Consider the following 17,600-nt stretch of genomic DNA (forward strand, 5'->3'; position numbering starts at 1 on the left):
CTGTACTCTGTACTCTGTACCCCTGACTAGATTGGCTATCTACCCATGGTGCTACCTTGGACTGCAGAGACAAGGTAGTCAGGTTCAGATGTCAGGATGGGTCAGAGGTTGTCTTCAGAGGAGACAGGGGGAGTACACCTAGAGGATTGATATCAGCCCTTCAGGCTCGTAGGCTACTCAGGAGGGGTTGTCAGGGTTTTCTAGCTCATGTGAGAGAGCTGGATAGTCATGTTAGAGAGCCTGCCTCAGTGCCAGTAGTCAGAGAGTTCTTAGATGTGTTCCCAGACGAGCTGCTAGGTTTACCACCTGCTAGGGAGATAGAGTTCGAAATTGAGTTGATGCCTGGAACTAGACCGATCTCTATCCCTCCCTACAGGATGGCACCAGCAGAATTGAAAGAGTTAAAAGAACAGTTGCAAGAGCTGGTAGATAGGGGTTTCATCCGACCGAGTACCTCACCTTGGGGTGCTCCAGTGCTATTTGTGAACAAGAAGGATGGATCTCTCAGACTTTGTATCGACTACAGGCAGTTGAACAAAGTCACTACCAAGAATAAGTACCCGTTGCCAAGGATCGACGATCTATTTGACCAGCTAGCCGGAGCAGGTTGTTTCTCCAAAATAGATCTGAGATCGGGGTACCATCAGCTAAGGATAAGAGAAGAGGATGTGCTGAAGACAGCCTTCAGAACCAGATATGGGCATTATGAGTTCCTTGTAATGCCGTTCGGGTTAACCAATGCCCCTGCAGCATTCATGGATCTCATGAACCGAGTGTTTAGTCAATACCTGGATCACTTCGTTATTGTCTTCATAGATGATATCTTAGTGTATTCCAGGAATGTAGAGGAGCATGCCCATCATCTGAGGTTGGTTTTGCAGACCTTGAGGGAACATGGCTTGAATGCCAAGTTCTCCAAATGTGAGTTCTGGCTGAGGAGCATTTCATTCTTGGGGCATGTGGTGTCAGAGAATGGAATCGAGGTAGACCCCAAGAAAGTGGAAGCTGTAGCAAACTGGCCTAGACCCACTACTGTGACAGAGATCAAGAGCTTTTTGGGTTTAGCAGGTTACTACAGGAGGTTCGTTCAGGACTTCTCTAAGATTGCAGCTCCCATGACCAGATTGACCAAGAAGAACCAGAGGTTCGTGTGGACCGACCAGTGTGAAGAGAGCTTCAAGGAGCTCAAGAAGAGATTGACTTCAGCACCAGTGTTAGCTCTGCCATCTAGTAATGAAGACTTCTCAGTCTATTGTGATGCATCCCGTGTGGGACTGGGTTGTGTACTGATGCAGAATGAAAGGGTGATTGCTTATACTTCTAGGCAGCTGAAGAAGCACGAGTTGAATTACCCTACACATGACCTAGAGATGGCAGCGGTAATCTTTGCACTCAAGATGTGGAGGCACTACCTTTATGGGGTAAAATGTGAGACTTTCACAGATCATAAAAGCCTGCAGTACATCCTGAGTCAGAGAGATTTGAATTTGAGGCAGAGAAGATGTGTAGAACTGCTCAGTGACTATGATTGCAAGATCCAGTATCATCCGAGTAAGGCGAATGTTGTGGCAGACGCCTTAAGCCGGAAATCACTTGGCAGTTTGTCCCATATTTCGGCAGAGAGGAGGCCAGTAGTAAGGGAGTTCTTCGAGCTCATGAATGAAGGTCTACAGTTGGAGTTGTCTGGTACAGGTGCTTTGATTGCCCAGATGAGAGTGGCACCCGTGTTTCTAGAGCAGGTGGCTCAGAAACAGCATGAGGACCCAGAGTTAGTGAAGTTTGCCAGGACTGTTCAGTCAGGCAAAGATAGTGAGTTCAGATTCGACAGTAAGGGGATCCTCCGCTATGAGAGCAGATTGTGTGTACCAGATGACATAGGGCTAAAGGGAGACATTATGAGAGAGGCTCATAATGCCAGATACAGTGTTCACCCCGGAGCCACCAAGATGTATCAAGATCTGAAGAAGGTTTATTGATGGCCAGCTATGAAGAAAGAAGTGGCATAGTTTGTATCAGCCTGCGAAGTGTGTCAGAGGGTGAAGCTGGAACATCAGAAGCCGGCTGGAATGCTTAACCCGCTATATTTTCCAGAATACCCGCTACCTATTCCAGAATGGAAATGGGAAAATATAGCTATGGACTTCGTAGTGGGGTTACCGGCGGCGTCCAACAGATTGGACTCCATATGGGTGATTGTGGACAGACTTACCAAATCTGCTCACTTCATCCCTGTCAGGAGTGGCTATTCTGTGGACAAGTTGGCGCAGGTGTATGTAGATGAGATCGTCAGGCTGCATGGGGTTCCTGTTTTGATAGTGTCAGATAGAGGGCCCCAGTTCACCTCCAGGTTTTGGCAGAGTCTGCAGAATGCCATGGGTACTAGGTTGGATTTCAGCACTGCCTTCCACCCCCAGACTGATGGACAGTCAGAAAGGACCATCCAGACTATCGAGGATATGCTTAGAATGTGTGTGCTGGACTTTGGCGGTTCTTGGAGGCAGCATCTACCTTTGGTGGAGTTTGCCTACAATAACAGCCATCATGCTAGCATCGGGATGGCTCCATATGAAGCTTTGTATGGAAGGAAGTGCAGATCACCTGTTTGCTGGGAAGAAGTTGGAGAAAAGGCCTTGGCAGGACCTGAGCTAGTAGAGATTACCAGCAGGGTAGTACCCATAATCAGAGAAAGGATCAAGACTGCTGCAAGCAGACAGAAGAGTTATGCAAACATCCGCAGAAGGCAGTTAGAGTTTCAGGAGGGGGATCTGGTATTGCTCAAGGTGTCTCCTATGAAAGGAGTGGTTCGCTTCGGAAAGAAAGGTAAACTAGCCCCACGATACATCGGACCCTTTGAAATCTTGCAAAAGATTGGGAATGTGTCGTACAAGCTGGATTTACCTGCTTCAATGGAAAGAATCCATCCGGTTTTCCATGTTTCAATGTTGAGGAAGTTTGTGTAATACCCGGCTAGAATCCGGCATCGGGATTCCTGCCTTCCGGTGGAATCTAGGGTGTTGGATCTCTCTAGAAGGGTAGAATGTGTTTTCTAAAATGTTTTCACATGATTTTATGGTTTTAAATGAAAAAGAATTGAGTTTTGAAAAGAAAAGACCAAGGAAGCGTTTGCCAGGTTCGGCCGCCGAAAGTGAAGTTCGGCCGCCGAACATGGAAAGGCTTCGGGAGCGCCTTTGGCCTCCGAAAGTCTTGTTTGAACGAGCCAAGGTTCGGCCGCCGAAAGTCAAGTTCGGCCGCCGAACATGCATGAGTTTAGGGGGCACGTTAGGTCGCCGAAGGTCTTCGACCAGGCCACCTATAAAAGGCCCTCAGATCGGAAATGGGAGAGTTTTCTCCCCATTCTCGAGCTCAGGTGAGTTTATGCCTTCCTTTGGTCGTTCTCGTGTTTTCTCTACCCATCTCTCAAGTTTTTCATGATTTCTACCCTTGTGTTTGAAGATTTAAAGCTTAAAAGGAGTTTTGGGAGCTTGGGGCTTTTGGAGCTTGGATTCTCCACACCTCCGAGTTAGGGATTACACCACCCTCGATCTCCAAGAGGTTAGTGTAGATCTCTGCTTTTCCTTATGTTTAATGAAGTTTTAAGTAAGTTTTATAGAGTTTGATGGTTGAGTTTGAGTAGATATGCATGTTGTAATAGCTTAGATTATGTTTATGTTTAGTATGTTAGAGTGGACATGTATTATAAATTCATGTAAGATAATGTAATGTTAAGTAAAGTTGTGTCTATGGATTAGTTGTGCTTGGCCCTATAGACTGGTTAGTCCCTGTTAATGCATGGTTATGTTTGTGTTATATGTTGAGTTGAGAACCAAACTTGAGGCATGTAATGTTACCCCATTGGAGTATATGATGAGGACTCCAGTGGAGGTTTTATGATTTTATGATTTTATGATGTATGTTTCATGTCAGGATACATGCACAGGTCAGGTTTGGGTTCAACAGATGTTCAGTTTTCATGTTTTTATGGTTAAGTTTTAATCATGTATGGGATTTGACCAGGTAATAGTATGTATGTTTGGCTTGCTACGGGTCCCGGCGGCCTTAAGCCGATCTGGATCCTAGCGCCGGTGGCGGTTCGGGCCGTTACAGAGGGGTATCGGTTCCGGGTCGTTACAGAATGGTATCAGAGCTTAGGGCCTCAAGAGTACGATGTGTTGAGCGATGTGCTCAGGGATTTGAGATATCTCACATCGGAAAGAGGTTGTCATAGAGGTTGTGTTAGTAGGGCAAGCACATTAAGAAAGATTAAGAGTAAGAGCATGTCCACTAGGATAGGATGTCGAGTCCTGTCTTGCTATGATGATGTGATATGCCATGATTTCATGCATGTGCATAAATACTATGATGTATGACATGTTATGTATGCTATGTATGTATGATGTAGGTTCATGTGTTCCCACGTGGACCGTATGATGCTGATGTTGTTTGCATGCTTGTGTGTGTGCTTCAGAGGAGTCAGGATGTGGGGTACTCGTCGATCTGTGGAATCGACAGGAGTTCCGTCAGAGAGGGAAGGTATGGACACCTTTCCCCCTACCCTGCCAAGAGCGCAGTCGTGGGGAGTCAGCAGATGGGAAACATCAAGGGACCCTGGAAGGTCTTTTGATGTAAGCAGAGAAGCGATGGCTCCGAGAAGGATGTCAGCTAGTATGAGAGAAGTAGAGATGGATGTTTAGAGAAGGGATTTCAGCTTGGGAGTCAGAATACCTGAAGAAGGTATGGGAGATTCCCAGGAAGATGCTCAGACCCAGGATTCCAGGATCTCGGGTTCAGGAGGGATTGATCCCTCCACTCTGAGTACAGCTGCCACGAGAGGTAAGAAATGGAAGAGAGGTCTCAGGAAGTCGCAGAAGAAGTTTTGGCAGAATTTGAAGGCCAGTCTGGGTTTTGGTGGTTCGAGCTCTGGTTCGGGTGCAACTCGTTGCAGGAGGTGTGGTAAGACACACCAGGGAGTTTGTCTGGCAGGGACGACAACCTGTTTCAGGTGTAGACAGGAGGGGCACATGGCACGTGAGTGTCCTAATGCGCTCCGGTCAGCTCAGTCTCAACGGGCAGCTTCAGGTGGAGCGACTCAGCCAGCAGCTCAAACCATGTTTCAGGCTAGTGGTCGAGGCAGAGGGAGAGGGGCAGCCTCTTCTTCAGCAGGTTCCCTTAGAGGAGGTCCGTCAGCTCCGGCTCGGATCTTCGTCCAGGCTCAGCAGGAGGCAGACACATCGAACACGGTGTTGTCAGGTACGCTCACTTTGATGTTCAGATGTGCATGCTTTTGTGAACCTTGGTGTTTCTCTTTCCTTAGTTACTCTGAAGAGTCGTCGAGGGGTTGGGTTGATAACTTCTCGGCTAGAGTGCTCTCTCAGGGTCAGTGGACCCAAGTGTGATCCATCTGAGGCAGAGTCAGTCTGCCGGTTCAATTCAGGTGTCAGTTGAGGGTAGATTCCGTCCCTCCGACTTTGAGGTCTTAGACTTGATTGTCTAGACGTCACTTTCAGACTGGATTGGGTTTCTACTTGTGATGCTACCTTGGTCTGTAGAGGCAGGGTAGTCAGGTTCAGAGGACAAGATGGGTCAGAGGTAGTCTTTTGAGGGGACAGTGTAGGTTGCCTAGAAGTTTGATGTCAGCCTGTCAGGCTCATAGGGTGCGTAGGAGGGGTTGTCAGAGGGTTCTAGTTCTTGCTGGAGAGTTAGTAGTTGGGTCGGGAACCAGCCTCAGTGACAGTAGTAGTTAGAGAGTTCTTAGATGTCTGCCTAGACGAGCTGTCAGGTTTACCATCTGTTAGGGAGTTAGAGCTTGGAATAGGAGTGGTGTCTGGACCCAGAACCATTTCTATCCTTCCCTACAGGTTGGCACCTGCAGAGTGTCGAGTTGGAGGAGCAACTGCAGGAGTTAGTAGATGAGAGTTTCATCCGACCTAGTCACTCTCCTTGGGGTGTTCTAGTGCCGGTTTTTGTGGAAACGAAGGATGGATCCTTGCGGATCAGAAGAGAAGATCAGAGTAGCGCAGTGGAAGCAGGAGGAGTTTCAGGAGGAGGTTGAGGGATTGCTTGAGGTGTCTCCTTTGAGAAGGGTGATTCATAAGGGAGAAAATCCATTCGGATTTCCACGTTCCACTTTATGAAAGTTCGTGTCAGATCCAAGTAGGGTTCTTGAGGAACCAGAGGTGGAGGTCCCAAGGGATCTCACCTGAGTTGAGCAGCTATTGTGGATCATGGACACATCAGTTAGTTAGTTTTGGAACAAGGAGATTCAGATGGAGAGGTCCTGTAGAATCACCCCAGTTTGAGGAGTGTTCTTAGGAGAACCGGGAGTTTTGACTCCGGCAATGCCGCGTCTCTTTTAGGAGAAAGTTTAGAGGTCTTGCTTGCTTGATTGCTTGCTTGATGTGTATGTACGATGATATGTTCTTATGTTATGTTTTTATGCATGAGTAGTTGAGGAACATTCGGGGACGAATGTTCTGTAAGGGGGGAAGAATGTAATACCCGGCTAGAATCCGGCATCGGGATTCCTGCCTTCCGGTGGAATCTAGGGTGTTGGATCTCTCTAGAAGGGTAGAATGTGTTTTCTAAAATGTTTTCACATGATTTTATGGTTTTAAATGAAAAAGAATTGAGTTTTGAAAAGAAAAGACCAAGGAAGCGTTTGCCAGGTTCGGCCGCCGAAAGTGAAGTTCGGCCGCCGAACATGGAAAGGCTTCGGGAGCGCCTTTGGCCTCCGAAAGTCTTGTTTGAACGAGCCAAGGTTCGGCCGCCGAAAGTCAAGTTCGGCCGCCGAACATGCATGAGTTTAGGGGGCACGTTAGGTCGCCGAAGGTCTTCGACCAGGCCACCTATAAAAGGCCCTCAGATCGGAAATGGGAGAGTTTTCTCCCCATTCTCGAGCTCAGGTGAGTTTATGCCTTCCTTTGGTCGTTCTCGTGTTTTCTCTACCCATCTCTCAAGTTTTTCATGATTTCTACCCTTGTGTTTGAAGATTTAAAGCTTAAAAGGAGTTTTGGGAGCTTGGGGCTTTTGGAGCTTGGATTCTCCACACCTCCGAGTTAGGGATTACACCACCCTCGATCTCCAAGAGGTTAGTGTAGATCTCTGCTTTTCCTTATGTTTAATGAAGTTTTAAGTAAGTTTTATAGAGTTTGATGGTTGAGTTTGAGTAGATATGCATGTTGTAATAGCTTAGATTATGTTTATGTTTAGTATGTTAGAGTGGACATGTATTATAAATTCATGTAAGATAATGTAATGTTAAGTAAAGTTGTGTCTATGGATTAGTTGTGCTTGGCCCTATAGACTGGTTAGTCCCTGTTAATGCATGGTTATGTTTGTGTTATATGTTGAGTTGAGAACCAAACTTGAGGCATGTAATGTTACCCCATTGGAGTATATGATGAGGACTCCAGTGGAGGTTTTATGATGTATGTTTCATGTCAGGATACATGCACAGGTCAGGTTTGGGTTCAACAGATGTTCAGTTTTCATGTTTTTATGGTTAAGTTTTAATCATGTATGGGATTTGACCAGGTAATAGTATGTATGTTTGGCTTGCTACGGGTCCCGGCGGCCTTAAGCCGATCTGGATCCTAGCGCCGGTGGCGGTTCGAGCCGTTACAGTTTGTGTTAGATCCGAGTAAGGTTCTTAGTGAGCCTGATGTGGAGGTCCAAGAGGATCTCACCTGTGTTGAGCAGCCAGTATGGATCATAGACACCCAGATCAGAAAGTTAAGGAACAAGGAAATCCCGATGGTGAAAGTCCTGTGGAACCACCACAATTTGGAGGAATGCACTTGGGAGACACGGGAGTCTATGCTCCAGCAGTACCCTCATCTCTTTTAAGGTTAGATCTCTATGTGTATATGTGCTATGTATGTATGTTATGTTTTATGCCATGCTATGTGCTAGTTGAGGAACATTCGGGGACGAATGTTCTTAAGGGGGGGAGAATGTAATACCCGGCTAGACTCCGGTATCGGAATTCCTACCGTCCGGTGGAATCTCGGATGTCGGAAGCCTCTAGTAGGGTAGAATCATGTTTTCATAAAATGTTTTGAGGTATTTCATGGTTTTAAGTATAATGGAAATGAGTTTTTGCATGAAAACAACCTTGAAGGAAAACTCAGGTTCGGCCGCCGAACCTCAAGTTCGGCCGCTGAACATGCATGCCTTCGGGAGCGCCTTTAGGCCCCCGAAAGCATAAGTGAGGGAAGTCCAGGTTCGGCCGCCGAACCTCAAGTTTGGCCGCCGAACATGGCATGCATGCGGAGGCACATTCGGCCCCCGAACGTGGCCTGGCCAGCCACTATAAAAGGGTCCCTTAGCCGAAAACGGGCGAGCTTTTTCCCATTTTCGGCCAAGGTGAGCTTTCCGCCGCCCCTCACCGATCTTTGATGTTTTTCTTCTAGATCTTTCAAGTTTTTCACTTGTTTTAACTTCGTTTTGAAGATTTGAGCTTTTGAGCAAAGTTTTGGAGCTTTGAGGTCCAAGAACTCAAATCTCTCCCAACTCAAAGTTTGGTCGCCTCTACTCTCGATCTTCAAGAGGTAAGAGTCGATCTCTAGCTTATATTATGTTTTAAGTAAGTTTTATGAAGTTCATGGGGATAGAATGCATGTTTAGGTCATAGTATGTTTATGGGTATAAATGTATGTTCTTGAGCAATGTGGCTTGTAATATGTGTTTGATGTGTTGTAGTTGGGGTTTAAGGTAGTTTGAGATCCCTAGGAGTTTGAATGCATGTTTTGGTTGAGCTAAATGCATGTTGGTTTGAGTTTGGAGGCATTTGTGCATGTTTGAACCGAGTTTCTGCCCTTTTGGGAGAAACCAGGTTCAGCAGCCGAAGGGACTTTCGGCCGCCGAACCCTCTTGTGGAGGCAGCCTTCGGCTGCCGAAGCTTGCCCCCGAAAGGAGACTTTCGTCTCTGTCTGGGACTTTCGGCCGCCGAAAGTGCCGCCGAACATGCATGAGTTTCGCCTCTGTCTGGGAGTTTCGGCCGCCGAAGGTGCCGCCGAACCTGCCTGACTTTCGGCTCTGGAGGGACTTTCGGCCGCCGAACCTGCCGCCGAAAGTGCCCTGTTCAGCCATTTCTTGCATGTTGTTCTATGATTATTCCTTGATGTTTTAGGGGGTTTTTGGGGAATAGTTTAGAGTTATGTTCACGTATGTTTGGTCCCTCATTTGAGTCCACCTGTGTAGGTTCGGACCCGAGGAACCGAGGACCCCAGCAGTGAGTCTGTTGCCCCAGTGTCTGGTCAGAGCTATCCAGAGGTGAGTGGAATAAACCTTTACGTTTTAAGTAAATAAATTTTAAAGTTTTGAGCATTGTTCATGCACCATGAATGCCATGTGATGAATTAGGTTGCTTGCATTAGAATTCACGAATATGTTGCATTGTATATTTTAAATGTTGATGTGGATGAATGTTGGATGATCCATAGCCCTCGATCTATGATATGACGATGTGATATGTACGGTACGGAAAGTAAGACCAGTGGGACCCATTCTACGTTCGCTGGCACTATGTAAGGGAAAGACCAGGACCCATTCTACGTTCTGGCACAGTTGGACCATGCTATGTTATGATATGTAAGGGAAAGACCAGGACCCATTCTACGTTCTGGCACAGTTGGACCATGTAGAGGGCTATTGGTGACAGGTTCATCCTTGATGTGATTAGCTGTGATGTGATGCATTCCATGACCCATATGATTTAAATGTTTTTATTATTCTGCTCACTGGGCTCTAGTAGCTCACCCCTCTCCCAATTTCCCCAGGTTTGCAGGTACAGGGTAGACCAGGAGGTTTACAAGAGTAATGAAGTCACGTGTATGTAATAGCTAGTGTGGACATGATAAATGTATTAATGTTATGTAAAAGTATAGTTTCAGACATGTAATGATATTGAGGATTAGATATTGTGCTTGACATTGTGTATGAGGTATCCCTTTTATTACATGATCAAAATGTTTTATTATGTTTATGAAAGCCAACTCATCTTATGATGTATCGCCCATTGGGGCATTGATGAGATCCCACAGAGGGATCATGAGTATGATTATGACCATGTACAGTGCTATGTTCAGGTTGAGTTGGAAGTATGAAAGAAAAGTTTTAAATTTTTATGACTTTCTTGATCATGTATGGGATTAAACAGGTTTCCAGGATGTATGTTGGCTTGCTACGGGTCCCGGCGGCCTTAAGTCGACCCGGATCCTAGCGCCGGTAGCGGTCCGATTTTCGGGTCGTTACATCTTTCATGCATAAAAACCTCCCAATCCATTCACACATGCATTTACTTATTCTACAACAAGCAAACTCAAGCCAACAAGCATATAGGGGTCTCAAACTAACTTAAACCCCAACCAAAACACATCAAACAACCCACATTGCTCATAAGCACAACATAAACCAAAAACTCAACATAAACCTAATCATGCATTTCTACCCCATAGATCTTCATAAAAATTGTTTAAAACATACAAGGAAGGTTGGATCTAAGCTTACCTCTTGAAGATCGAGAGGAAAGACGATCCTAGCCTGGAGATGGGGAGAAATCAACTCTTTGGTCTCCAAGCTTCAAAACTTGCTCTTTTGCTCAAATATCCTCAAACCAAGTGAAAACTCATAAGAAAATCATGAAGATTCGAAGGAAGAAGCTCAAAATCGATGAGGGACGGCGGAGAGCTCACCTTGGCCGAAAATGGGGAGAAGAGCTCGCCCGTTTCGGACAAGGAACCCCTTTATAGGTGGCTGGCCAGGCCACTTTTGGGGGCCTAACGTGCCTCCGCATGCATGCCATGTTCGGCGGCTGAACTTAAGGTTCGGCGGCCGAACCTGGACTTCCCTCACTTATGCCTCGGGGGCCTAAAGCGCTCCCAAAGCGCATGCATGTTCGGCAGCCGAACTTGAGGTTCGGCGGCCGAACCTGAGTCTTCCTCCAAGGCTATTTTCATACAAAAACTCATTTCCTTTATTGCTTAAAACCATAAAATACATTAAAACATTTTATGAAAACATGGTTTTACCCTTCTAGAGGTTTTCGACATCCGAGGTTCCATCGGACAGTAGGAATTCCAATACCGGAGTCTAGCCGGGTATTACATTAGTGTACTTTTTTCTTTCTGTCTTCTTTTAGGTATCAAACTTCCTTACTTACTTTGTGATTTTTGCAGATATGGCTAGTTTGAGGAGTAAATTTGCTGAAGCGACGCATGCTGCCCGCAAAGGTCAAGCTATTGCTAGGGTTACTGGTCTCCCTCCTAAGCGTGCTCACTCAGCAGAAGAAGTGATTATGCTTCCTTCACCCCTGGCCCAACCTACAGTAAAAGAGTTGGCCCACTTACAACCTGAGTCTTCTAATCTAGGTACCTCTGCTTCTGCTCTGGCCTCTAAGCTTCCTTCTATTGTCCCTGCTCCTTCTAAATATGCTCCTGCGAGTGTGGAGGGTTGAATCCTCATGGCTTCCAAGCATCCAATGCCTAGAATTAGCGCTAAATGGGGCACCCTCACTCTTTAGTGATACTACTATAGTCATCTTATTAATCAAAAGTTCCTTGAGGCCCAGGAGCCACTGCCTAGATGAGCTCAAGACAGATGAGGTTTTTAATAATGTCATGCACTCTATCATGGAGAGTGCCCTTTGTGGTTATATAGCCAAGGAGCATCATAAAGGCCTGAGGTGAGAGTTTGGCACTTAAGAGACGGATAGGAGGTTCTTGGTTGAGGAGTGCTGAAGGTTGAAAACTCGGGTCGATAAATAGAGGGCACCATGAAGGAGACCTTAGAGTCAATAGATAAGCTCTAGGCTGAGCTGAATAAGGCCAATGCTTCCAAGCTGGTTCTTGAGAATCGAATAAAGATTGTCGAGGATCAAGTGGCTATGTTGCATCATCAAGTCCTAGAGCTACAAGCTCAAGCTGAGGAGGTTCGGGCCGCCTCTACCAAGATTGCTAAACTTGAGATAGAGCTACAGGAAATGGTGGTTCAAGGTGGAGAGATGTTCGTATAAGGCCAAGATTCGGTAATGAAGGAGCTGGTGAAATGGTTTTCTTCCCAAGACCTTTTTTTGATAGACGACATCTTCCCTGAGGAGAAGGGAGATGAGATTGAAGAGGGGGAGGGATGTGCTTAGGGTAGCCCCCACGACCGAGTCTCTATAGACAACGTAATAGATATAGAAAATACTAATATAATAGAGACTCGGGTGGAAGAACCTGAAGATATTTCTCCTATGTAATTTTTTTATTACTTCAATAAAAATATTTTCTCATATATTGTTATTTTTTTCACTTGGCGTCTATATGCCTTGTACTCACTCATAGCCCTCATCCAAGACTTAACAAATTTCTTAAAAATTGCTAAGGGTTAACACCTGTCCACCATAGCGATAATAGCTTGACAACCTTTGAACGAAGGGAATAACACCCATATATATGGCCTAGCAAATGCTTGCCTTGGATCTGAAATACCTTATAGGATTTCTTGTAATATTAAAGTCAATACTCATCCATGAACACTGTCCTGTGGTTTGGGCTTTGAATGCCTAAAAAGTCTTGTATGGGACTATCACCCGATAATTGAGTTGGGTGAACTCATCCTCGTGACCTGGCACGAAGGCCTCGATTAGTGGGACTATCATATGATCTTTTGGCCTGGCTTATACTCGCCCTATGGTCTTGTTTTAGTGGTACAAATGCTCAGATGGTTTGGCGAAAGCCGCCTTATGACCTAGCCTGGCAGAATCCACCTTATGGCATTGTTTAGTAAGATTGACACCCAGATGGTCTAATAGAACCAGCCTTGTGACCTAGCCTGGCGGAAGCCGCCTTGTGGTTTTGTTTAGTGGGACCAATGCCTGAATGGTCTGGCACAACCTGCCTTGTGATCGAGCCTGGCGGAACCAACCTTATGGCCTTGTTTAGTAGGACTAACACTTGAATGGTCTAGCAGAACTCACCTTGTGACCTAGCCTAGCGGAATCGCCTTATGGCCTCTTCTTGTATTTTTTTTTTAGGAAGGCAATCCCATTGTTCTTTGTAACTGAAGAACACAACACAACACGTGAAAAAATACCTCATTAACTTGTTATTGATAAAACTTTCTTAGATTATAGATATTCTAGGAATGGAAAATGACTTGATTATCTAGCTTGGCCAACTTATATAACCCTAGGCAAATAACCTTCGAGACCTTAAATGGTCCTTTTTAGTTCTCGCCCAACTTGCCAAATTCGGCACTGCCATCCATTACATCTATTCTTTTAAGGACTAAATCCCCATATTAAAAGCACGTGGCCCAACCTTACTGTTGAACATTCAGAACATGATGTTTTTGCAAACCACCATTCTGATTGCGATCTTTTCTCGCAGGAATTCTACTTAGTCTAAATTGAATTGCATTTCTTCGGAATTTCCTAAAATCTCAGGATGTTGTTTCCTGAAGCTGCTTACTTAGATTTCCTCGGGGATGACTGTATCAGCCCCATATACTATTTCTCCTTTAGTTGTCCTAGGGGTGGTCCTGTATACCCATAGTGTATGGGGTAACTCCTTGGGCTAGTTGCCTTTGGCTTGGTCGAGCCTTTTCTTTAGCTCTTATAGGATGGTTCTGTTTGTCATCTCGGTCATACCATTGGTCTGGGGATGATAGGCTAAGCTGAACTTTAAGTCAATTTCCAACTTCTTGCAGAAGTCTTTAAACCTGGAGTTTGCAAACTGAGTTTCATATCACTGTCTTTGGTATTCCAAATTGGGTGAATATGTTTTTTCTGATGAAGGAAATCGCTTGTTGGGTGGTGATGGACTGTACTGCCTCAACCTCGGCTCACTTGCTGAAATCATTTACCGCCACAATTATGATATTTTTGACCTGAATGCCTTAGGAAACGGGTCAAGGATGTCTATCCCCACTGAAAGAAGGGCCAGAGACTTCCAATGGCTGCTTGCATTTCTCCCAGGGTCCTTGGGATGTTTGCATGTATCTGATATCTTTGACACTTCTGGACAAGTTGCTTTGCATCCTGCATTATCACCGGCTAGTAGTACCCTTGTTTGAATTCTTTCAAGCGATTGTCTGGACTCCTTCATGGCTCCCACAATCACCTTCATAGATATCCTTTAGGATTTCCTAGCCTTCATCCTCTGTAACACACCACAGCCATGGCTGTGTTGAGGATCTCCTGTACAACCAACCATCAATTAGTGCGTATTTAGAAGACTTTCTTATTACTTATTTGACTGATAACTCATCGGCTGGAAGATCATCTTGTGTCAAAAATTTATATACTGGCGTCATCCATGATTCCCCCTCCTCTATGGGAAAAGACTCTTCCACTTTCGTCACTGGAGTGTGCAATTCATCAAACTGAAACGGTTAGATCAAGTGTTGTTTACCCACTGTCGCCATCTTGGCTAGAAGATCCGCCTCTCCATTGTTGCCTCTGGCCACCTGGCAAAGTTCGCAACTTCTCTGCCCGTCTTTGATCCTCTCCATTAGGGATTGAAACTTTTCCTCGTATTTGAAAAGGTTCAGTTCTCGAACTTTGAATTGTCCCTAGCACTGATTAATAACCAATTGTGAGTCACTAAAAACAATAGACTTTTATATACCTAATTCCTTGATGATTTTTAGGGTCATTATTATATTCTCAGACTCGGCTACATTGTTGGTGGCATTGAAGGTGAGTTTTGCCACATACCGAAACTTTATACCAGTTTGAGACTGCAACAGGATCCCTATTCCAGAACCCCTGACCCCACATGCTCCATCTACCTAAACTTTCCACTCCACTATGGTTGATTTATGGGACTCCAAAGGTTCTAATGGCGAAGTCATTTTTGCAATAAAATCGGCTAGCACCTGGCCTTTCATTGCATTTCTTGGAATATACCTGATATCATAGGCTGACAATATTACTGCCCAGATGGATAATCGCCCTAACAACTCTGGCTTGTGTAGAACCTTCCGTAGGGGATAATCTATTTTGACTTCTATGGTCTATGACTAGAAGTACAGTGGTAGCTTTGTAGCTGACATTAGAATTGCAAATGCCAACTTTTCGAGGGGAGGGTAATTCAGTTCCATCCCCTTCAAAACTTGGCTGGGATAATATACTGGATTTTTCTCCTCATTGTTTTCACGAACGAGTACCGAGCAAACTGTTGCTTATATTATAGAAAAGTATAGAAACAGAACTTTCCCTTCAATAGGCAGACTTAGCAACAGAGGAGATAATAAAAGAATTTTTAAATACTTCTGCACACTTTTCCCCCATTTAAACTTACCTTTACCTTTTAAGGTTTTGGAGAACGGGAAACACTTTATGGTCGAGCATGATATGAAACGACTCAGGGTAGTAACTCGTCCATTCAACCTCTATACTTTATTAATGGTTTTGGGTGTTTTCATATTTTGAATAGCATTGACAAATACAATGATAGAAAGATATATTATGCTTTTGAACTTATAAATTACAGGATTTTGTTATGGTGATTTGGGTATTGATGTGCTTTATGGTGAATTTTTATGAAATGATTGAATTTGACAGTTTTGATGAATAATTGTTGAATTTTGTGGGGATTAATTTGATGGCAAGTGGAGAAAGAAGTTTATTCTTTGAAACATATCTAATTTTCAAGTTGGGAATAACGTGCAAGACTAGTAATCTAACGGTGTAATTTCATAAACTTATTTACATCTTAAGACTTCTATTTCAATTTTGATCAACATTTCAGTCCCTAAATTTAATACTTAACTAATAAATTAGTCCTCTAACTTATTAAACATAGAATTAATTAATACCCATATTTAACATTATAACTGCAAATTAGTCTCTCCCAGCATACAAATTATATAATCAGTATCAAATATCTGCAAAAATTCACTTGCTAGAAAACTAAGATAAAAAGAAATTGCTTTGAATTATGACAAATGCTATCAAATTACTTCATTCATTCAATACTAACATATACACAGAGGACCATTAATCACTCTTCCTACTACTTAATGCCACATACCCAAAATACTGTAAAACACATCTACCTCAACCCTCTTCTCTGCACGCATTAAACACCATTAACATCCTATTATGCTTACTACAAAGAACTTACTCCCTTTCTCTATGAAAAAAAGAAACCCACATCCCATAAATATTGCTCCCTACACAGAACTCATTTTTGCTACAACAAAAAGCAAAATGAGTAGAAAAATGAAAGTGAGAATGATAATGGCAACACCTAAAATAGTTTCCCAAACCCAATAACACTCTTAACATTTACCATCTAAAAATTCCTAGCCGAAATTCCTCACCCTTCCACCTATTTCAACAGTATCAGTACTTGTGGGGAACTGGGCTGCAGGAATACACCACCCAAGAAAAGTACTACACTTGTTCTCTCTACATGCATGGTACTAACAATTTTTATTTGTCTCTGATTCTTATATTTTCAACAGCTGCTCTCACCCTGCAATAGAACTTCTTGTTCAAATATCTTTCTTCCCATCCACTGAATTTCCTGAACAGCTGCCTCACTAACATTTTGAGAGGTGGAGAAATATTTTACCCAAATTTATGTCAATAAACCTATATATAATAATGTATGAGCTGTGTATAATTTGAAGGAAACTCATCTCTCCCGCCAACATAAAAAGGGCATTTTTTGTATTTATTCCTTTGTTTTTTTTTTTTTGACGTTCAATTGTTACTGACGACATTGCTTTGAACTAACAGAAATTCTAACGCTAAGGACTGTTTAATTTAATAACCTAAATGTCAAGGATTATTAAGACAGATTTTAAAATTGCAAGCACTAAATAGATGGTTTCATTATACTTCAAGGACTAAACTTTAATTTATCCAATATCAAAGTATACCCAAAATATATAGATATGATTGCTAAGTTGATACATGTCATTAACTCTACAATATTATCTAAAATCTAGACTAGCAAAAGAAATTGCTAGGTACTAAGCATAAGAAAATTGCTAGCTACCAAATATAACGCTTAGTGGTATTCAATTTTTTTTAAATTATTTAAATAAAATTTAGTTAATAAACATAAATAAATTAAATATATATAAATCATGTAATAAATAAATTAAAATAATTAAATAATATAAACATATTACTGACTATGCACTTTTCAATTAAAATTGAAAAGATAAATCAAATTATCTGATTCGATTAAATTAATTTAACTTTTAATTATATCAATACGATTTAATATTTTATTTTGATTAATTTAATTTTTCAGTTTGATTCACTTGTTAACGTCAAAAGGCCAAAAAAAAATTGAACTCAACAAAAATGTGAAACGTGTTGTTTTCTATCTTTCTATATACAAAATTAACTTAAGGCTCTTCATTCCCAACCTTCCCTAAAGAGATACTCTCTCCGGTTTCCACTCTTTCCCGTTTCTTGTAAGACTTCATTCCTATCGTTGATATTTCCCAAATTTTATTTTTTTCCTTCTTTGATCGTTTTAAGTTGCATCAATCCCATCCCTTCCCTTCTTCTTCTTTTTCTTCTTCTCTTTCTTTGATTCTTCTTTTCTGAGATCGAGACATAAAGCAGATGAAGAAGGAAGAGTGTGGACCCACAT

Source organism: Manihot esculenta, chromosome 16, assembly GCF_001659605.2.
Source record: "Manihot esculenta cultivar AM560-2 chromosome 16, M.esculenta_v8, whole genome shotgun sequence".
NCBI classification, from domain to species: Eukaryota; Viridiplantae; Streptophyta; class Magnoliopsida; order Malpighiales; family Euphorbiaceae; genus Manihot; species Manihot esculenta.